Source organism: Chlorocebus sabaeus, chromosome 15 (genome assembly GCF_047675955.1).
Source record: "Chlorocebus sabaeus isolate Y175 chromosome 15, mChlSab1.0.hap1, whole genome shotgun sequence".
NCBI classification, from domain to species: Eukaryota; Metazoa; Chordata; class Mammalia; order Primates; family Cercopithecidae; genus Chlorocebus; species Chlorocebus sabaeus.
The window spans coordinates 63,472,337-63,496,172 of NC_132918.1; positions in this window are offsets into that span (position 1 = coordinate 63,472,337).

Sequence of the window (23,836 nt, forward strand, 5' to 3'; positions counted from 1 at the left end):
TCATAATCTACTTCAGAGAGTCTAGGCCCTTAGTTAGGACCTGTGACTTGTACAACAAATTATTATCAGTATGTATTTATTGAATCGAGTAATTTGAATACCCCTTTCCCATGGCTTCAATTCTTTCTCATGAACTGAATTCCCTTGTGCAACTAAGAAACAAATAAACAGGAATAACCCCACGTTATCTCTGAATCCTTAACTGAAGATCAATTCATTAATCTCGGCCAGTGGTTAGCAAATTATATAGCTCATAGTTCAAATACAGCCTATTTTTATATGGCTCATAATGTAAGAAGTATTCTTAAATTTGTAAATAGTTGAAAGGAATCAAAAGATGAATCATATTTCTGAAGTGAAAGTTACATGAAACTTAATTTCAGTGTTCATAAATAAAGTTTTATTGGAATACAGCCAGTCATTTATTTATGTCTTGTCTATTGGTATTTCGCACTAAAATGGCACAGGTAAGTAGTTGTGACAGAGATCATAAAGTCTGCAAAGACTAAGATATCTACTGCTTGGCCCTTTAGAGAAAAAGCTTGCTGAACCCTGATCTAGACATTAGCCAGTCCAAGCCAAGTAATGCTAAACCCTAGAAAAATGAAATCTGCAATGATTTTGTCACTAAATTAGCACTCTTAGAGAGCTGCAATTATTAGTATTTCCAGTGTGTATGGGTGAGATCTCATCAATTTTCTATTGTCTTTGATTTGACCCCCACTGTCCCATAGGTGAGAAAATCTAACACCTTAAACCCTGGCTCCATCAAATTGTCAGGCAAGGGGTTTTCACTGTAAGCATTGACAATTTCCCAAGTTCACAGTTTTAGCGTCATTGATACCAAGTCCTGAGGGCATGCTTTGGCTAGTGTGGCTGAGGAGATGAAGTATGGCTCCCTTATTAACTTGTCAAAGTGTGGTGCAGCTGCATCATTTGCTCACCCATTTGCTTAACTTAAATAAAGGTTGGTGGTTAGGCTTCTGTTGCATTGTGCTCTCCTGCTAATTATCAGCATATTTGTTTTAGAGACAATTAGCCACCTGGTTCATTCTCCCATTGAAGTCAGGTCATCATGAGTTACATCTGCTTTCAGGCCTCCTCAAGTCCAAGACATAATAAAAAGATGATGGCTATGATTATAAAAAGCGTGTGGGGTTGGGCATCAATGGTACAGCATATTGAATTCCCAAGGAGGATTGAGTTGCATCATTGTACTCACAGAAGCTCCTCTCTGCCAGTCACAAAAGAGATTGTGAATGAAGAACTCTTGTGTAGAGCCAGAAAACCTTTAGCAAGTGAGAAAAGTATTTACAAAGGTAGACCCTAATAATGGCAAAGCAAAATGAGATGTGATTCCTCCCTGGGGCACTGTGCTGATACAACAGAAAAGTGACAAGTAAGCACGTCTTAGTGCTTGCAGAATTTGCATAAAACTGAAGTTGTTCAGACCTGTGGGTGTTGCCTTTTTAAAAAATGTGCCCGATAATGTGACATAATATTATGCATAGTACACATTTGCTTTTATAACCCCATATGCTCTGGCAAAACTTAGCATTTTGGAGCTAAAACTTTATTATGCTAGGTCCTCACTGACTCACATTGATGATGGAGACACTCTGCAGATTTCTGAATTTGGGGAGCTAAGCGTCTATGACATTGCTTGATTAGATGGGATGTTGTGTTCTGAGGATGTTACTTGACCATAGAAAGGGAAATCAGAAGTTTAGTATAATTAATCAAGTATAGTTTTTTGTTTGTTTGCTGTGGAAGGCCTGGAACTGGATTCAATAAAGTGAGAGTGAGTATTAAACAATTCACTTCGATCACTTTACTAGTAGTCAAGTGGAGACTTTAATACCAGTCAAGTGGAGTAATAAATAATTCACTTTGCTTACCCTAATACTAGTCAAGTGAGGTTCAATGTTGAGCAAAATTTAAGTGTTTGTAGAAGTTACAGTAACAGGTCAACTTGGCACACTCCAAAAACCTTTCACTCTGTGCGCTAAGGTGGAATGTAACAGTGAATGCAAGGTTCAAGCTCAAAATTAACAGGTAGCTTAAACCCCACAAAAAATTCCAACTTACGTAAAACTCAAACCATCCACCAAGCTCTAGAGATTATGGCACTCTCCATAAAGGCACAGTGGATTATTTACGACATATCATCTAGCTTGAATCATTAAAGACAACATAAGCAGAAAGCTAAATTGGAGCTCTAAAATTGGGTTTCCCAAAGTGAATCCTGGCAGAACGTTGGTTCTGTGGGATGTTATGTTGAAAATGAGATTCTGTGTCCTCTTAATTTTGGGAAGCAGGGGTTTAGCTAAGTTAACTAAATTAAAAGTTTATGTAGGACTTCTAGGAGCTTTTACTATGCTAATGAGCTTTGTAAAATGCAGCACTTCCCAAATTTATTATTCCACAGAACCCCTTTTTTCCTGAGCATCTGGCCAGAATAGTGGTTGGACAAAGGTTTGTTGAGAAACTTGCACCAAAGTGTTTGCTCTATCTTAGGGCCTTAGTAAAATTCCAAGTAGATTGGAAGTAGAGTGCAAGTACATCGTTGTGGGCAGAGGGCTTATAAAGTTGGCCAGGCAGTCTGGCAATAGTTCCAGTTCACCTGCTTATTGTCCTTTCCTTCTCCATATCTTATCAAGGTTTGGGCTATTCTTACTATAGGTCTGATATCTGAGCATAAATAATCCCACTTTACAATTTTAAAAAATTGCTGCCTTGTGGAGACTCAGGCTATAATTTGAAATGGCAAGAAATAATTTAGCTAATTGAATTGAGAAGAAGCCCCACAACTTTTGATCAGCTGCATAAAATCCATTAGTCTGAAGAAAAATTGTGTAGTACAGAAGGTGGACAAATGAGTACGACTGGGTGGGATTGCCCTCATTTACTAATGCAGGAGAAAGTAATTCAGCCTGATTGTACATCACTGTTGACGGCATGTTGAGTCTTACTATTTGAAAATGTTTGCCAGCTATATGATAAAGTGGGGAACATAAATAATATGGATCCAGTTAGAATATAGGCCCACAAAGGTTACTGTTTTACACACATTGATTCATAATACCGGCATTTTAGAGAAAGGAGTCTTGGGACAGCACCTCCATACAAATGCATTTCTGTTGTCTAGGGCTATTTTTGTGTTGTGTTTTTCTGCAGACCATCACAAGGCTGTTGTAAACTTAATCCTGTTTAGCAATTATGATTTACTTCAATTGGCTCCACTCATTAAGCTGTTTAAACTTAGATTTAAAGAATAATATCCACTTTATTCCTTTACACAACTTTGGGGAGAGAATAAAACATTCAAAATGGGATTCTTGGCAGAGAACAATTGATGTAAGACTCTAAAGCTTACTGTACCTTTAATACATATATTTTTCTTCTTTAAGGACTTTGAATGAGAACCACAAACCTATACTGTTTTTAAGGGAGAGGGTGAATGGCTCCTGATAAAAGCCAATTACAGACTGAATATATGCTATTTTTTTAGACTTGAGAAAATGTATATCTTGAAAAAAATGTTTCTATAATCATATATCAGCAGCCTCAGGGTTTTAAACCTATTAAAAGTAGCTAAGGAAAGACCAAAAGCACGTCATTCATGGAAGCTTGATAGTGCATGAAAGAAAGAGACAAACAGTGGTTTTGTCTCCTTGGCAAGGCATGCTATTGAAGTGCATATAGTTGGAGAAGGCTGATTCTAATGTTGCTAAATGGGTGTAGTTTGGGATTCAGGGTCTGTGTTAGGACATGGCTCTTGGGCAAGATGCTGTCTTTGAACACTTATTCTTCAAGCCTATCACCTTACACCCTGCTGAGCCTCATCTCCTCAGGACATAATTACATAACTTTGCACATGTTTGTAATGGTGGAGTGAGGTATTTAGGAATGACTTGAAGGAAATATATTACATTCATGAATTTTTCAGGTGTGTGTTTTAATCAAAACCAGAAAGTTTCAACATGCTGAACTCAATACACTGCAGAGTACTAGGCAATATGCTGGGGATGATATTTGCATTCACATATGAAGAAGTAAGGGGAAAATCCCCTTAAGTCTCTAAAAGTGCTTGTATTTGTGGGAAATCGCAGGGCAATGAGGAAATTTTCAAGAAAAACAAAGTGGAAATAATTTTCTATCCATGGTAGATGATGTCATTAAATTCAGAACTGTACAACTGGTTAAAACTTCTTTTTGCTTTATTGCTGAGATATTTGCATTAAACTTGATAGTCATTTGTATTTTTGGAATATTGATTGTTATCTTTATTGTATATGATTTTTAGCTTTGTATTTGTGTTTCACACTCCAATTGTATGGTGGTTTTTAAAAAAAAAAAACTTAACAGACTTTTCAAATGTTTTACTTTTAAAAATGTAACTGGCATAGACAAAACCTAAAACCCATGCCCCAAGCAAAAACTACAAACAAAATCAAAAGATAGCAATCAATGTTCCATGGTAGATGCTTCTGTGTCAACTTTTTCGTTATTATGTGGCATTTTCTAACAAGATTTTAAAACTCTAAAAATGCATTATCTCTGCAGTGAAGACACCTTTGGAGCTGATTATTGTTATTACCCATAACCTTCTCTCCTCACTTTGAACCGAATTTTCCCTCTTTTGGTACAGTCTGTCTAATTTTAAAGGTAGGTTCAAGTTAATGAAGCACATTTTCCTCCTCCATTTAGTTCTCTGAAAACTTCCATCTCCCACAGAAGTTCTAGCAGTGAAGCAGTTGCTGGCTGGGACTTCAAGGTCCTTGGGCACACTCCCAGCCATCAATCTTGTCATAGACAAATCTGAAAATACCCAGTCCTAGAAAAGGTGGCCTTATTCCACAGTGTCCACACAGCTCTCTATCTATTTATTATATATTATATTATTTTATGTTACATATATTATATATATATAAAAGAAGGCTGTAGGAAGGCAGCGGGAGTGGGAATCATAAGAAATTGGCCAGAGGAAAACCAATGAAACTGAATAATCGGCACTGAGATGCAAAACACCAGATGTTTTAATGTGGGACTTCCAGAGAGCAGAGCCAATTCACTATTAAACACCACATTATAAAAGAACTATTTTAAAAATAGAAAAAAATATTAAGGATTATCTAAACTGCCAAATAGCTCACCTTTTGTCCCTGATAAATGTCCAGTACATCTTCTATTTCCAGTTATTTTACAGCATAGTTTTCAAAAGTCCTCTGACCTTCACAGAGAACCCTGAGTGAGTTCGTTGGGTCCCCTTACTGTTGAGAGTGATTCTCTGAGGTTCTTGATGTGTATCGTCAGCTTTACCATGAAGCGACTCTCACTGCTGTCTTGTCCAGTGACTTTAAGATCTTCTCCCTTCTTACCTACCAGTTCCTCAGTGGAAGGCCTATCTCTTTGTCAGTTGTGGTGGTCATGGCTTTTCCCCCTGGAGTCTTTACAGTAGCAACCCCCAGAAGGCAGAATCCTGCTCTGGAGTTATACGTCTTTTCTCTTCCCCACCACACCACCCCCAGCATAGTGTGTTTTCCTGTAAAGGGTCTTGAGTCTTTCTGGGAAGTAGCTAGGTAATGAAAGTATAAAATAATGCTGAGGGTCGTGTTCAGGCAGCATGACTTAGAGATTAGAATGCAGACATTGAAACCACATATCCTAGACTTAAATCCTGGGTTGCTATTTGCTAACAATGTAATCCTATCCAAGTCACTTCATCTAGCCAAGCCTTAGTTTCCTTATCTGCCAAATGGGGATAATAAGGGTGACACTCACCCTACTGTTGGGTATGGGTAATAAATTACACTGTGTAAAACATTTAGCACAGTGTCTTGCAGATGTTAAGTACTAAATAAATTTTAGCTGCTATTGTGATCATTGACATTCAGGAATAAGAGAGCAATGTAAGAGTTGCTTTATTGTCCTGAACAAAGGTACAGTCTTCAGTCACATACACGTGTACAGTACACACATTCACACAATGATTAGGGAGCACTGCAAAGCAATGTACTTGAATGGAAAGCTATGAAAATTAATGTGATTTTAAAGAAAAAGGACATTAGTGTAAAATGGCATAGAGAAAACTTAGTTGCAAAACTGAGACTTCAGCTGGGTTGTAGATGATAAGGGGAGTTTAAGAGGTGGACAGGGCAGAAAAGGCCATTCTGGCATCAGGCTTGTGGGAATGAGCATGGAGTATGTAGGGCCCTTGAAAAACTTGGCCAAAAGGACCAGATGTCTTCTGTTGAGGAGTGCGTCATGGTTAACACATAGGAGTTGCTCCAGAGACACTTGTGGATGAAGGAAGGAAGGTGTTTTGGATTTGTAGGATGAGACAAGATGACAGAGGGACTTGAGTGTAAAATGAGGTGTTTGAGCCCAGTGTACAGCAAAATGCAAGATATGAAAGTAACAATTTAGGGATGTTATTCTAAAGAGGTCAGCATGATAGACTGAAAAAAAAAAAAAAAAAAAAAAAAGAACCTAGAGGAAGCAAGAACAGTTATGAAGGTACAGTGGTAATAAGGTTTCCAAGAACCGAACCTCTACCGGGGTCTGGCAGTGAGAATAGATAGGGGGAATATCAAGAGGATAAAGGAAAATAGATCTTCCCCCAGTCACTCTCTGTCCCATTATTCTGTTTTATTGCCTTCAAAACACTTCCACAATTTGTAAGTCCTTTGTTGATTTATGTGTTTACTTGTTTACTATCCATCTCCTACTCTGGAATGTAAACTCTAGAGAGAAGAGATTGTACTGCTCCTAGAATATTACCAGACGTGTAAGTTGTGTCAGATGAATATAAGACAGGCAGGAAACACTTTTAAGCTATCGGTAGTCATAGGATTGCAAAGGAGACTGACAAAGCAAAGAAACTGGGACAAGCTTATTTGGGATAAAATGATGACAGCATTTATGAATCTAGTCATCTTTTCAACTATAATAGTTATTTAGTGCTTAGGTGGAAGCCATGCAGACCAGTTGTTGAAGTCCAGACTCTGACACTGGATGTCATCTGTTTGAGCCCCAGGCTCTACTGCTTTCTACCTGTGAATGGTCTTTGGACAAGTAACTCTCTGAGTCTTAATTTTTCTCATCTGTACTATGGGGATAATATTAAAACCCACACAGACTGATGTGAAAACTGAGATATGAGTGCTGAACTCCTGGTACAGTGGGTGGCACTACTAAGTACTCAATAAATGATAGCTGTTGTTATTACCATGCATTGGGCACTGTCCCAACATGTGTGAGGTGGCAGTGAGACAAGCCAATGGAAATATTCTAGAAGCCATAAGACGTACAGGTCTGGTGTTCAAATATGCTTTTGTTTCCTTCCCTGTTGACTTGGATTGCTACTATTGGCCATATAACAGTGGAAGAAAGCAGTCTCCAAATCTATTTCAGACATATCTTCTGCAAAGGACTCACAATAACAAAGAAAATTACTACCAAGAAATATGACTGGCTTCTGTTTGTAAGTTTCTTCCTAAGAATTAAATGTTTCTTCCTGAGGGGTGGGGTTTAGGGAGGGGTAGAGAAAGAAGACCTGATAGTTCTTCTGGAAGGAATAACGAAAGGAGTTAGAAACTGCTTTTCTTTTCCTCTTGTAATTAAAAATAAGGCTAGAAAATAGTTGGCAAAATAATTTTAAAGACGAGTCAAATACTAATTGATGTTTTTTAGCTGATTAGAAAATTCAGATATAGTATTTATATTTCAGGTACCGAGTTATGCAAATTCTTCAAAATGGGTGAGTAGCTGTGCAAGACAGCAGGAAAACTGAAAAATAAAGTTCCAAATATCTTGTAGAATAATAAATAACAGTCATTATAACAACCTGGGATAATTTTATTTTTACTATCAAAAAGATTTTTTTTAAGGTATTACTGATATCAAAGAAAAAAGGGAGCTTTACTACCTATGGTAATTCTTGTTCAAAGTCTTGCTAATTATTTTTAGAGTAAACTCCAGTAAATAGGGAATAGATTAACTGGAACCATAACAATAGGATGTTGAAACCCAGAAGAAACTTGGAGACAATTTTAATCTTATTATTCTGCAGATAATGAAGCTCAGAGACTGAAAGGGATTTTCTCAGGGCCACATAGCTTCTTGGAAGCAGAGCTTGGACTAGAATCCAAGTTTCTTGATTCCTACCCTGGATTCCTTTCCCCTTCACCAGGTTGGTGGCCTGTGGTAAAGGGGCAAATGTCCAAATAGGGGACACATGACATTTGCCCAAATAGTCGGGCAAATGACCATCAAACTTCTACGATGATTCTCAGGATCTGCATTTATCCAATCTAGTTTTGTTCATCCTAATTCCAGTGTAGCTCCTGGACATATCCCCGTGAGTAGGCCCAGAATGGGCTCTTTATCTCAGCAGATGATGCCATCATCTACTCTGTTGGCTAAGCAGGAACCTGAGCATCATAATGATTTCTTTCTCCTCCAGGAACCAACCATTCAATAAATCCTGTTGTCTTCCCCCTTTATGTAACCCTTGAATCCTTTGACCTCTCTCCATCTCCACTCCCTCCACTCTAGAAGAAGCCACCTTCATCTCTCACCTGCAATACTGTTGCAGCCTGTCACATGTCCCTCTTCCCTCCTTGTCCTCTCCAGCCTCCCTTCATTGTTATTCATTACATATGGCGAGAAGGATTACTCTAAAATCAAGTCTATTGTTCGTGTCATAGTCTTCATATATGATCCCTACTACCTTCAAGATAAAATATAAACTCCCTTCACTTGAAAGACAAGATGCTGCAAAAACTGGCCCCTGATTATCTTCTCAGCCTCATTTTTTCCTTTATTCTCCCCTCAACATGCTGTTTCTTATGCCCAGTTTACACTCTAACCACTCTAAACTTTGATTTTTTTTTTTTTGTTCAGATGTACCAAGCTCTCCTATGCCATTCTCTCTGCCTTGGATACTTTCCCCTGTATCTTCACCTGGTTAATTTCTAATTATCATTAGGCCTTTGATTAGATATTACTTCTTCTGAACAATCTTCCTTGATGACCCAGTCAGGGAGGAGGCAGAATATCTTTTGTTTCCTCGCTGCTTGGAATTCTAGTGAAGAACAGGATCAGGGACATAAAAGAGGATAGGATGCTAGGTTGCATTTCTGTTTATAGTTCTATCAAGTAAGACTGAAATCAATAGGATCTCCTTGTTAGAAAATCCTTACCCTACACTAGTATAATGTGTTTATGTATGTTTAAACTTTTTCATAATAAAGAGTTTAAAAAATTTATTCCTTTGACTTTAATTCCAAAAAGTCAGACAGGAGATGATTCGTTTAAAGGGCAAATGCTTATTTAATTGGTAAATGGGTATTGGTGGGTGTGGGCATGGGTAAAGCAAAACTTTTTAAATGGATAACTTTATATGGATGACTCTTAATGGTGTTCTGAGTGGCTGAAGGTCAAGTAATATATATGGAGAGGAAGAACTTAACATTAGCTTAAATTGTAATTATTTTCTGTTAAGAAATGGGATAACAATCTTTGTTATCTGGTTATTTTTAGTGCTTATCTGTGTGTATTTTAACAAAGTGAAGACAAAATTAGTATATGATGATATGCATCTTTAACATGCAAATTCATATTTTTAACAATTATTTTTGAGCTTCTGAAAATAAGCTAGAAACACTGTTTAAGTGGATTATTACTACACAAAAATCACATTGTAGACTCAGTTCCCTTAAGAATTTTGTTAAGCTATTTTCTGAACACAGAACAAAGATCTTAATAGTTTTTAGCTGACAGAGGAGTTATTTGGATATTTGACTGTGTCATTACTTAAACAAGTTAACCAAATTTATACGTAAACTAACAAGCATGTATTTTACATAGCTTCTATAGTATCTTTTAAGTTTCTTAGCTTTCACAATGTTTTATTTACTACGTGGCTAAAATTATTTGCAAACAGCACTGTTTTATTGAATGCAGTGTTTCGCCAGGGCATACACTCTCTTCATATTCTAGCCAAAACATGTTTGTGGAAATAAAGATTCTCTTTTAAGACAGGAGATAAAGTCCAGCTCCATTTGTTTCTTGTGAAGCCAATATGGTTTCTCCTGGCCATTTTGGTTGGAGCCCAAGTATATCTGATTCATAGTTTGGTCTTTTATTCTGGCGATTTACCTCATTTTTCATAATTTACCTATGGCTGTCAAGAACAATCATTATCATCCCCGAGAGACTAGTAAATACTCTTTTAAGCCAATGGATTTATATGAGGTGGAATCCAATGATTCAGTTCATTTGGGCAGATTAACTAAATACTTCCTAAATACAAGGCATGGTGTAAGGTGTTTTCAGGGATGCAAAGAGAATAATTCTTGACCTGAAGGAATTTGCAGTCAAGTTACAGACCAACAGGAAAAATGTGCACAAACAAATATTTTGTGAGGATATAGTCTACAAGAGACAAAACCTGTCTACTCAACTTATATCAAAGGAACACGTGATTGCACCCAAAACTAACTGTGAGAGGCTTTTTTATAGAGTGACTGGAAATAAATGTTTGTGTTACTACTTTTTATGCTCCATCAGAGAACAGATACTGTGATAGACATTTTTTATAACTTGCTCCAGAGAAAGCAAGCAACAGAGGTTGCTGTGCCAACCTCACACATTTGCTTTAGAAACGAGTACAATCTGGACGAAAGAAATTTCTAGCTTATCAGGTCACAAGAGTTTAGACAAACCAGGATTCTGGAGGAATAGTGTACGAGTGTTGGGCCATTGACTTAGGTTTGTCATATATTGTCTCAAATTAATGGAAGTTGAAGCTGCTGCCCTGTCTTGGTGGGTCTAAAAATATCGGCTGTATTATTTGTACTGGCAAAATGCAATTTGAATTTTAACATTTATTTTTTGGTTTATTATTTTCATGTTTTTTGTTTAAAATTTATTCTCTTTGGAATAATAAGCTATTTTTAAGCACTTAATGCGGTATAGGTTATAGCATTGTTGACTTCCAACTAAATAATTTAGAAGAGGAAGAAAATAGTAAAAGAGTTATATATCTAAATGTAAATCTAAACTTAATATATGTCTATATCTGTATTTATTTATTTGTATATTCATTAATTTATATTTGATATGAAACTTACAACCATGGGCATTTTTAAAACATAGAATTTCCCTTTGTATGCTGATTTACAGTAAAGAAGTATAAAAATATTTTGATAAAATATGTCCTCTGGGTTCTTAGCTTTTAAATACAACAAGAAATTTATACTCATTTTGGAAGAAAGCAGAACTTTTCCATTGACTACTTAAGGTTGGTAATAACACCTAGAAATGGTAGTGTGGAAGGCTCATTTATTGCCATGGCCTCACTGTGACAAAGGGTAATTCCCCATCCCTAGATTCTGGACGTGATCATGTTTTAGCCAAAGAAAGGTTAGTGTATATGATATAAGCAGAGACTTTGCACATGCTTACATGGTTAGGTTTGCCTTTTTGCACTTTGAGATCCCCAGGAAGGACAACCTGCCTCATATAACATGCTGCTGTTTCAGCCTGGGTCCCAAATTGAGAAGTGTTGAGCTGACCACACGCCCCTGGCAACTGCTGATCCAAGGAGCATAAGAGATATGTGGATTAGATCTGAACCTATCCTGGAGACTGGAGCCTGGACTCTAACCTGACTTAGCCAAGTGGCAGCTAACATGCTGCTGGTGAATGTGAAAATAAATGATTGTTTCTTCAAGTTCATGAGTTTTAGGGTGGTTTGTTCGTTTGTTATTAGGCATTCTTGCAACGATAACTGACTAATACAGGTCATCTACAGATTTTTTTTTTTTCTAACTCTATGCAGACATACATAAGTATGAAAATTTCCTCAAATATTCCTTTTTTTCTTAGATGTCTCCAACATTATTTGCAATGTTACCTGGGCGTTTAGAGGTTTTAACTAAGAATGTCTTTTCTCTGCATTGGAAGAACTGAATTGGTAAAAAGGGTATTCTGAGTGACTTCTAGATATAATATGTATTACGTTCTGTCTCCAAAAGATATAAATGCTGACTATAAATTGTGCAGTTGGAATTTGGGAATTGAATACTTACAGGAATTCTGAGATGTAGAAAGTAAATTATGTGTGAAGCTAGCAGTTTTCAAAAATGCTATGCTGCTTTTAAAATTTCGTCTCTTGAGTTTGAGTAAACTTTTTACTCATAGCTTTCTAATTTTCCAAGTAGGAAAAAATCATATCACAAAGAATGCAAGTGTGAGGAGCAGTTAGTTCCAAACTGCCTGCTGCTTTTCAGCTAGGATTGTGTGTAGTTTATGTCAAAACACTTCAGCAAAGAAATACAAATACAGACTAATGTTTGACTTCTTTTGTTGTGTTGAACCGGAGCCAGCAAAAGTATTTATATATAAATCCACTTGTGAAATGCATAACCCTCTCAATGTGACTTATATGTTTAAGGCTTAAAGAGAATTCAGGTTGATTGACAGAAACTACTGCTCTTACAACGTCAAAATGTAGACTCTGCTTATGCAGAAACTTTTAAATTCATTCTTTTTACTGAGGATGTTTATCTTCTAATTAAGTGCTATTGCATTAGCAAGGAACATTTATTTGCCCTACTATGTGTATTGTAAAGCATAAACTTGAATATACCCATCCTCATTTTTGCCTTTATAAACTTGAGGAAAACAAATCCCCCCAAACCCCAAGTGTGTGCCTAAAATATCTACTTAGACATTGCCTGAGGGCAAAGTAGATGGCTTTGCCATTTTAAACACTCGAACATAATGTAGGTATAAAAGAGAGCCCTGTCACGTGGAGTCAGATATTTTCCTCCTCTCTTTAACAATAATACTCTACAAAACCCTGTTTTTGTCTCCTTAATTCTGTGAGGAACTAAGACATGCTTTTTGAAGCTGTGATTTAGAAGAGCTTCTGTGGATAGAACTAATATTAAAGAGCACTGGCACATCAAATGTCTTAAAGACCATGTAGGAATACCATGTCTCCATTTTTCAAAAGCCGCATCCTCCTATTTTGTTGAACTCTAGTACCTTGTTTAAATTTTTATTGCATTCCCACATAGTGTTATGCATAAGTATATAAGAAATGCCACAACGGATTAGGCCAATGGTCCATCTTGCCTGCCTCTGAGGGACATTTTGCAGGGAGCTGAGGTTGTCTTTCTTGATGTTAGTCTGAAAACATTAGGAATTGGCTGCCCACAGTTCTTACACCACTCCCCCCTTAATATTCCATTATAGAACCAGCATCTGAGAATTTTCCTAAGCATTTTAAAATTTATTTATAGTTTCATCCTTTGTTATACTTTTGGGACAATAAGATCACTGTTTGACTTGAATTAAAAAACTTCTTTCCTCAACTTTCCAATGTTGGTTCCTGTGGCCTGGCATTTTGAGATTTGATCCATAAGTCCATTTACCAAATTCCCATCTTCATGATTTCCTAGAATTCTGTTATGTAGTAGGCTGCTTCTAAATTGGTTCCCAGTGATCTCCAAATCTTGGTATTTATAAGCCTTTGTGTAAATTCCTCTCTTGTGCCTGGGCTGGACCCAGTGACTTGCTTCTAATGAATAGAATATGGCAAAAATGATGAAATATCAATGTCAAGATTAGGTAATAAAATACTGCGACTTTCACCATGCTTGTACTGTCTCTTGACTCCTTTCACATGCCTTCTCTGCAATAGCAAACTACCATGTTGTGAACTGCCCTACAGGGGGATCCAAAAGGCAAAGACATGGGGTAGCCTCTGGCCAATGGCCAGTGAGGAACTAAAGTCCTCAGTTCAATAATCCTTGAGAAACTGTGTCCTGCCAGCAGTTACATTGAGCTTGGAAACCGATCCTCCCCTAGTTGAACTTTCAGATGAGACAATAGACCCAGCTGATACCTTGATTGCAGCTTTGTAGGAGACTCTGAAGGGAAGTTGAAGATTACTGGGGACAATTTTAGAAACAGCTTACCACATAACTAAACAGGAACTATGCAGCCCCTTGTCTCAATGTATTTGGATTATGTCTTTGAGATTGTCCTGCCATAAGACCTTAATAGTTTGTCATATTGGCCTTCCAAAAATATTTTTATCTTGGCAATTCTAAGGCACATTCCCCCTCTCAGATCATTAATATGCCTTTTAAAAAAGTTAAGCATGATCATAGCAGATTTTGATGTAGTGGATGTATCACTTAGTCATTTCTGTGTGACAGACCACCTTAAAACAGTGGCTCCAAACAATAACTATTTATTTAGCTCCTGCTTCTATGAGTTGGCCCTTTAGGCTGCACTCAGCTGGGCAGTTCTAATCTCACCTGCACCCTTTCATGCATCTGCCATCAGCTGCCGGTCAGCTAGGAGGTTTTGCTGATCTTGGAGAAACTTTCTCACATCTCTAGGCCTCAGCTGGGATTAATTAGCTGACTCAGTTGTGTTCCATGTGATGATGATCCAGCAGGCTATCCCAGGTTTGCCCGCATGGCAATGGCAGGGTCCCAGGAAAATGAACAGAAGCAAGGTCTCTTGGGTCCTAGGCTTAGAACTGAAACACCTGTCACTCTCATTACATTTCATTGGCCATAGCAAGTCATGAGGCCAGCCCAGATTCATTGGTTGGGGAAACAGATTCTACCTCTTGCTGGGAGGAAATACAAAGTCAATTGGGAAGAATATGGAGACAGGGGAATAAATAATTGTGACTTTGTTTTTTTCAATCTACCAGTGGACATGATTTAATACACAGCATCCTCCCATTATAGCACAGAATGTTGTTACACTAAGTGGTACTAACTGTTACCATTGTTGGATTCTCATCCCAATTTTATAGCTCGCCATCTGCGTAATTCTGTGCCTCAGTTTACTTATCTGTAAGGTGAGACTGTTAATATGCCCTATCTTATAGGATCATTGTGAATACTTAGCGAATTTTTATATATATATAGAATCTTAGGCCTGGTGGGTGCTCAAAAATTGGTAGCTATCATTATCGAGATTATGTTGTAACAATTATTTGTTTTCATGTTGGTTATTGTGCTATACCTAAATTCACTGAGAGAGGGGATAATGCATTAAATTCCTCATCAAAAATGATTAAGCATCAATTATATGCTAGGAGCTAGGAGCTGGAGCATGAATGACCCCAGTAGGACATAAACTCATAACCGTGTTATTTTCAGCACCATATGTTTTTATTTCAGATCTACCTTCCTCAAACTCCTACTTTGACTCTTTTAGTTTTCCTTTCTTTCTGTTTTTGTTGCTTAGATCTTTGGAATATTTTCAGACATTTTTGGTGATCTCAATTATATTCACTGGTTATCCTACATATATGTCTCTTTTCGCTATTCCGGCCTTGAAAATTATTGTAGATTAATAAGGCTTTGGCTTCTGTTTGTGTTTTTTTTCCAAGGACTCTGTTTATTCCCTTTGTTCTGAGTTTGTGGTAAAAACTGAATACATTTGAGAAAGCTAAAGTTCATTAGGTCAAATGGTGGCATCATTATCTATTTCTTCATTTGGCAAATGGTGGTAGTGAGTACCCAGAGTTGTAAGGATTACTCCAGTCTTTTTAGGCAGGGAGCAGAGCTCTTTGGTACCTTGTTTTTTGCATTTGCCAATTGGCTCTGCCTTATTTGCTTATAGGATTATAGCAAAATGCAGATTAAAGGACAGAAACAAAATAAATTAGAAAATGTCTTAATAATATCTATAATGGGAATAATAACATTTATTAAGGAACAAAAGTAGTTAGACCAGTGGAGGTTAGAAATTGGCAAAGACCCAATGAATTCTAGGGACTAAAAGGAGCTTGTATTGGCCTAAAGATTTTTGAAAAATAAGCATAAAATTTTACTTAATATAATGGCTCCATTCCTTTTCCATCTTTCCCAACTTTTTTCTTCTGCTTCTTGAATCTAAATCAAGGCTGAACATGAAAGCTTCTGTATGATGTAGAATTACTGTTGTAGTAACTATAAAATGTTGCATGTACTTCATTTTCGTAAGTACAATGTGTTCTGCTTCACTTTTATTTTACTGTATTAGGTATGCAGCCTATTTGCCAGGGTGAGTTATCTCCTCTTAGAGTTTGGTTATATACCTAGTCTATTTTGTAAACACAATTTCCATTAAAAATGAATTACTTTTCTTTAGAGCTTATTGATGGGCTGACACATCGCTAAATTTCTTTTCTGAGCCAAGATTTGTCACCTTGATCAAAAGTTGGCAAAATGCAGTTTGTGATCTTTCAAAATGTACAAGTGGTGGGTGCCCTACAAAAGGTTTTTTTAGTAGCACACTTGCCCTTGATTTTTGTCTTTAAAGCAATTAAGCAGCAGGAACAAAGAAATAGCAACTCTGCACTATGATTCCTCATATAATCTTGGCATTCACCAGAAACACTTTTCTTCATTTAGGAAGAAGTGTTCTTCTGACAGACAGTCTGGAACAAAGTGTGCGTACACACATACAATGAGTCAAGAGTTGGAGTGCGAAAACATGAGACCCCAAACAGTAAGCTAAAAATGTGATATTGGATTCTTGGCAGAGAGATTATATTGTAAGCTTTCTGAAATCCAGTCCATGACACAAACAGTCAGGCATTGCTGCTATTAGCAATCACACCCCAATATATGCAGAAAAGCAGGGAAGAGCAGAGCATTGGTTTAATGAGATTGTCTGTCTACCTCTTTCAACTTTACTAATAAAGAGTTTTTAAAAGGATTTTTTTCTGATTATAAAAGTCATACATGCTCACAATTTAAAAAATTCAGAAAATACAAAAAAATTATACTGAGAACAGAATTGGGAAGAATTTAGGATGATCTTTCAACCAACTGTAATTGGTTGTTTTTTTTTTCTGAGTTTAGACACAGATTGTTTGTGGTTCAATGTATTTAATTATTCAGGCATATAAAGGCCATCAATGGGGGAATAAGATAAGGTAATTTCTATGACCTCTAAGGAAACAAAGGCATTTTTTTTGGGCAAGTATTTACCCCATTGTTCCGAACTAATTAGCATTTACAATATAATAAGCTTCATTTTTCATGGCATTTCCCACACAAACCCGCCTCCTTTCAGTTTCTCAAAATGAAATAACATTAGGAGAGAGAAGCCATATGGAATAGGTAGAGAAAAAAGCAAATGTTCTGAGATGAGTTTGGAAGGTTTGTATTTGCAGAAATGAGGGGGGTCAAGATCAGTAAGGCTTGGGCTGAACATTTTGATTTGCAAGAGAAAAGAAAAACTTTTTTATGTTGAACATCCTTAAATGATGAGTAGTTTTCTTGTACAGAATAAAGCTGTGCTAAGTTGAGAGCAGGTCCATAAAATAAAGAGCCTCATGGGAAACAAGAAAAGAAAACCATCTTGGTAACTGTGCTCCTCATAAAAAGAGAAGAGAGTAAACAATAATGATCATTCACTGATGGCTGAGAGATGGTAATGGCCTGATCCACCATTAGGTTCTCAGCTAGGGAGCGGCACACCCGGCCATTCGTGGCTAGGGGAAAATGCAAACTGCAGATGGGCTGGGGAGGAGAGGGCAGTGGTAATTAGTGGGAAAACCACTCAGCACAGCTCACAGGCTGCCCATCATTCCCACAAGATGAGGCTTGGGTGGGAGAAGGCTGGAGACATAAGTTCTTAAACAGAGGAGTAGGAACCAAAGGTGCTAAAAATAAGTGTTCACATTCTGCTCCGACCCCTTTCAGGTCTTTGGAGAGAGTGCTTTTATATCTCTATTTTCATGCATTTTCTATGGGCGTTACAAAGTGCCACAAAGTCTGTTGATTCCTACTGGCTGCCACTAGCATAGATAAAGGGTTATTCATATAGCAACGGTATTAATGATAATAGTAATGATAATAGCAATAAGTAATAGCTAACATTAGGGAGGGATCACTAGGTGCAAAATATGCTAATGCTTTGTATGGATTATTTCATTTAATCCTAATATGATGCTATATGATACATACTCTTATTGCTCCCATTTTATTGATAAGGAGGTTGAGCTAAACAAGGCCCTCTAAATCACCCAGTGTCATTGGGAATAGGAGGCAAAGCTAGGAAGTAAACTGCTGCAGTTTGATTCCAGGTCCTGCATTCTACTGCTTACCTGGGAAATAAATAAATAATAAAGAAACATTTCTTGTGTGTTTCCTGCACTCCCCAGATGGTGCTAAGTATCCTATGTGGGTCATCTCATTTAATCATTACAAAGTTGATGACACAGGTACAAATACAATGCCCATATTACAAACGAGACCGAGAGGCTTTTATTGTTTCAGTAAAGTCAGGCTACTTTCCTGCTTAAGAGAGGTTTGATAAACCCCAGAATCAGCACCCTAAATCCTTGTTTTAAATGACCCATCCTATACTCTTTTTATTTATACATTAAAAGGTAGACTTTTTCTTTTAGTTTATTTTCCTTCTTTTAAAAAACCATGACTATGGCTTAAAATCTGTTTTCTCTTTCAAAAACTAGACCTTATTGGTTACAAAAAGGAAAGACCTCATTGGGTAACAGGTTTATAAAATGCTCTCACTTTTGAGGAGGTGGTTACCCCTCAACACTTTCAGGCTTCCCTTGTGAGCACAAACAGAAAGCATACTAAATTTTGCTACTTGGTACCTGACAATGACCACTGCTTAATGCTTTTTAGGCATGTTAGAACCCCCACAGTGCCTCTAAATTGTGCAGGAGTACTCCTTGGGGAGAAATGTCTTTCTGACCCCAGCTTGCAATCAATTAACACCATGAAGCATGGGAATTTATAGCCCTTACTTTTTATATTCTCAGCGAGGGAGAATCTGGAAGACGCCAGTACTGTAACGGAGTAAAGGGGATGCAATTTCATCGTTCGACCACAGATCTCTTGTTGACCTGTGTTGTAAAGTCATCAGCGAGTGATGCTGTCTCAACAATCCCCTGTATGAACGCAGTGTGGCTTTTTTTTTTTTTTTTAAACTTCCAATGTTTAACTTTTTAATTCTTGCCATAACACCAGCTGGCTCGTAATTAACCGCTGGCATCATCAATATCTCGTCAAAGTTAATGAGTTTTTAACATAATTTTTAACTGCTCTGAAGAGGTTACAGAATTAAAAGAACAAGAATAATGTATATATTTATTCACAGACAAACAGAGGGATGAAAGATAAGGATCCAGCTCTAAGGCCACTGGGCAAGGAATATGAGACAATTCCTGGGCCTTCTCAATGAATGCAGTGGTCAAGGTGGAAGGGATTTACAGACCTGGGTGATCTTATACACCAAGTGTATTTGCTAAAACTCACATTTACCTTTATTTGCAACTGCTTTGGCTTATTGAGAATTTCAGATGCAAAGACTCTCACAAAGGATCTCAGTTGCTTAGGATCTTTATACACATATATATTTCTCTTTCTTCACCACCAGATTCAGATAATTCATTTATTCATATTTCACATTTCATAGGATACTGTAATCATTTGTAGTGCAAGGTCCTTCCCATCCTTCCTTCCTAATTATTGCCATTTCCCCATTTTCCTCAACCTTGTTAAAATGATTGATGTGTATTCTTTTATTTCTATATGTTCTTATAAAATGTGTATTGTTGTTTTAAAACATGGATTTCAAGTTTTACATGTATGGTATTGTGTTATAAACCTTATTCTCTTTTTCCTTTTATGTTCAACACTGTTTTTAATATCTTTACATGTGGTTCTGTACACCTCTGCCTGTTGATCGTAACTGCTGCATAATATTCCACATTGAACTTCTGCTTCTCCTGGTGTTGAACAGCTAGATTGCTTCCAATTTCCCATCACCATAAGCAATGCTATCATGAATATTTTCATGTATGCACTCTTATTGACTTGTGTGGAAATTACTCTGGAACATTCCTAGGAGCTAGCATGCTGGTTCATAGGTTATGACTAAATTTAATTTGCTTACACAGCTACATGGCTCTCCAGTAATGGTGTACCTTCTGTATGGACTCTGCATGAAAATTCCTTAGCCACACATTCCAACACTTGTCATTATCCTGTTTTCTAATTTTTTACCAATTTCATGATGTAAAGTAATATCTCATAGTTATAATTTGCCTTTCTCTATTGATTAATTAGTTTTAATTTCTTTTCATGTGTTTATGCTTTATTTTCTAATAATTATCTATTCATATATTTTTCTCATTTTTTTTTTACTGGGGTTCATGAAGTTTTCCTGTTGATTTTTAAGAGTTTTCTCTTCTTTTTAAAAAAATACATCCTGTATACTGTTTCCTTGACAGTGTAAATCATTGCAACTCTCTTTCCTCAGACAGTCATGTGTCTATTTTATTTTATTCTTTTTGAGATGGAGTTTCGCTCTTATTGTCCAGGCTGGAGTGCAGTGGCGCAATCTCAGCTCACTGCAACCTTTGCCTCCTAGGTTCAAGTGATTCTCCTGTGTCAGCCTCCCAAGTAGCTGGATTACAGGCTACCGCCACCACACTCGGTTAATTTATGTACTTAGTAGAGATGGGGATTCACCATGTTGGCCAGGCTGGTCTCGAACTCCTGATCTCAGGTGATCTACCTACCTTGGCCTCCCAAATTGCTGGGATTACAGGCGTGTGCCACCGTGCCTGGCCTGTCATGTGTCTATTACCTTTGTCCATCATTTTCTTACTTGAATTCATAACCTTAATTTTGTTGGAATTAAATTAATTAATTTTGGCCTGATGGTTTGTGCTTTATTTTAGAAGTTTCTCCCCATGATTAGATCCTAAAGATATTCTTTGACATTATTAAATCTATACTTCTACCTTTCATATCTAGGACTTTAATCTACCCGATATCTACTTTGTTGGTAGTGTTAGGAAGGAATCCAGTTTTATTTTTTGGAATAGAGTGGGCAAATTTCCCAATATGATCTACTATACAGGCTCTCTGTTCCCATGAATTTGAATTTTACAGATATATTTCTTTATCTCAATTCTCTATTCTTTTCCATAGAGCTTTGTCTGTTATTGTACCAGTAGCATATTACTCTCAATTGTTATGTTTTAATTATATATCTTAATATTTGGTAGAGCCAGTGCACCCCTCCCCTACTTTTTATCTTAATTTTCAAAGTTGACTTTTTTTCTTAATTTTCAAATGAACAGTGTTTAATATACATTTTATTTTATTTATGTATTTTTTTTTTTTTGAGATGGAGTCTCACTCACTCTGTTGCCCAGGCTGGAATGCAGTGGTGCGATCTCAGATCACTGCAACCTCCGCCTCCTGGGATTAAGCAATTCTCCTGTGTCAGACTCCTGAGGAGCTGGGATTACACGTGCCTGCCACCACACCTGGCTAATTTTTGTATTTTTGGCAGAGATAGGGTTTCACCATATTGGCCAGGCTGGTCTCGAACTCCTGACCTCAGGTGATCTGCCTGCCTTGGCCTCCCAAAGTGCTGGGATTGCAGGCATGAACCACTATGCCTGGCCTTAATATACATTTTAGAATAACTATTGGAATTGCATTTGGGGAGAACCGACATCTTTATATAGCAAATCATACTACCCAAGACCAGGAGGTGTCTCTTGTTTTATTTTGATCTTTTACGTACTTTAATGTAATTATACAGTCATCCATAGTGGTGTCACGGATTCATTTGTAACTTACTGTTTGAGCTTTGTCTTTCCCTTGAACTGTCCATGTTCAACATGTGCTGTCTTTCTTCAACAGTACAAGGTCAGTCTTCTGGAACAATGATGTGTCATTTAGTGTTGTTTGAACCAGGTGCTTTCCAAAGCAGTTCTCAGACTTGTGTTAAACTGGCTGAGAAGAGCCCCTGGGGTCTTCATTAAAAATAAAAATGACTGGTATCCAACTCCCCCAGAGATTTTGATTTGGTTGGTTAAGTGAATTTGGAAATCTGAATCTTTAGTAGTTCTCAGATTATTCAGATGGGCAGCCATGTTTGGGAATACCATTCATTGTGCTAAAAAATTATTTTGAGTTTTAAAAAATGATTCCAGCCTGTCTCCATTTGAAAGATTTCCCTGAGAAAAGATAATTCTGAGATATGAAGGAACAGTGGTCATTATAAATATCGATTCATCATAAAATTATTGTACATTTTTAAAATGCATGTTTTTTTCTTTTATAATTTCAACTTTTATTTTAGATTCAAGGAGTATATATGCAGGTTTGTTCCCTAGGTATATTGCGTGATGCTGAGGTTTGGGGTAAAAGTGAATCCGCTACCCGGGTACTGAGCATAGTACCCAATAGTTAGTTTTTCAACCTTTGTCCTCATTCCTCCCTATTCCTTCTAGTAGTCCCTAGTGTCTATTGTTGCCATCTTTATGTCCGTGAGTACCTATTGTTTAGCTTCCACTCACTTATAAATGAGAACATGTGGTACATTAATATAGGAACATACAAAAAACATGACAAAGCTCAGAAAGTAAGTTAAGTTACAAATACATACTTTGTATTTGCTCAAACAGTAAGTTACAAATGAATCCATGATACCACTATGGATAACTATATAATTACATTAAAGTACGTAAAAGATCAAAATAAAACAAGAGACACCTCCTGGTCTTGGGTAGTATGATTTGCTATGTAATGTATGTAGTATATGCAAATACATACAGTTCCTGTGTTAATTCACTTAATTCACTTAAGATAATGACATCCAGTTGCATTTGTGTTGCAACAAAGGACATGATTGCATTCTTTCTTATGGTTGCACAATATGTACCACATTTTTAAATCTACCATTGATGGGCATCTGGGTTGATTCCATGTCTTTGCTATTGTGAAGAATACTGTGATGAACATGAGTGCATGTGTGGTTTTGGTAGAATGATTACTTTTGAATATATACCCAGTAATGGGATCGCTGGGCCAAATGGTTCCTCTGTTTTAAGTTCTTTGAGAAATCTCCAGATTGCTTTCCACAGTGGCTGGACCAATTTACATTCCCTCTAGCAGTGTTTAAGCATTCCCTTTTCTCTGCAACCTCACCAGTATTTGTTATTTTTTGATTTTTTAATAATAGCCATTCTGCCTATTGTGAGATGGCATCTCATTGTGGTTTTGATTTGCATTTCCCTAATGATTAGTGATATTGAGCATTTTGTCATATACTTGTTGGCCACATATATGTCTTCTTTTGAGAATTGTCTGTTCATGTCCTTCACACATTTTTTAATAGGGTTGTTTGGTTTTTGTTTGTGATTTGAGTCCCTTATAGATTCTGAATATTTGACCTTTGTCTGAGGCACTGTTTGTGAATATTTCCTGTTATTCTGTAGTTTGTCTGTTTACACCGTTGATAGCTTTTTTTGCTGTTGTGCAGAAGCGCTTTAGTTTAATTAGGTCCCACTTGTCAATTTTTGTTTTTGCTATAATTGCTTTTGAGGACTTAATCATACATTCTTTCCCAAGACCAATGTCCGGAATGGTGTTTCCTAGGTTTTCTTCTATGATTATTACAGTTTGAAGTCTTACATCTAAATCTTTAATCCATCTTGAGTTAATTTTTGTCTATGGTGAAAAGTAGGGGGGGTCCAGTTTTATTCTTCTGCATATGGCTAGCAGGCAATCCAAGCACCATTTAAAGGGAGCGCTTTCCCCATTGCTTATTTTCATCAACTTTGTTGATGATCAGATGACTGTAGGTATGCAGCTTGATTTCTGGGTTCTCCATTCTGTTCCATTGGTCTGCATCTCTTTTTGTACCAGTATCATACTGTTTGGGTTGCTGTAGCATTATAGGATAGTTTGAAGTTGGGTAATGTGATGCGTCTGACTTCTTTCTTTTTGCTTAGGATTGCTTTGGT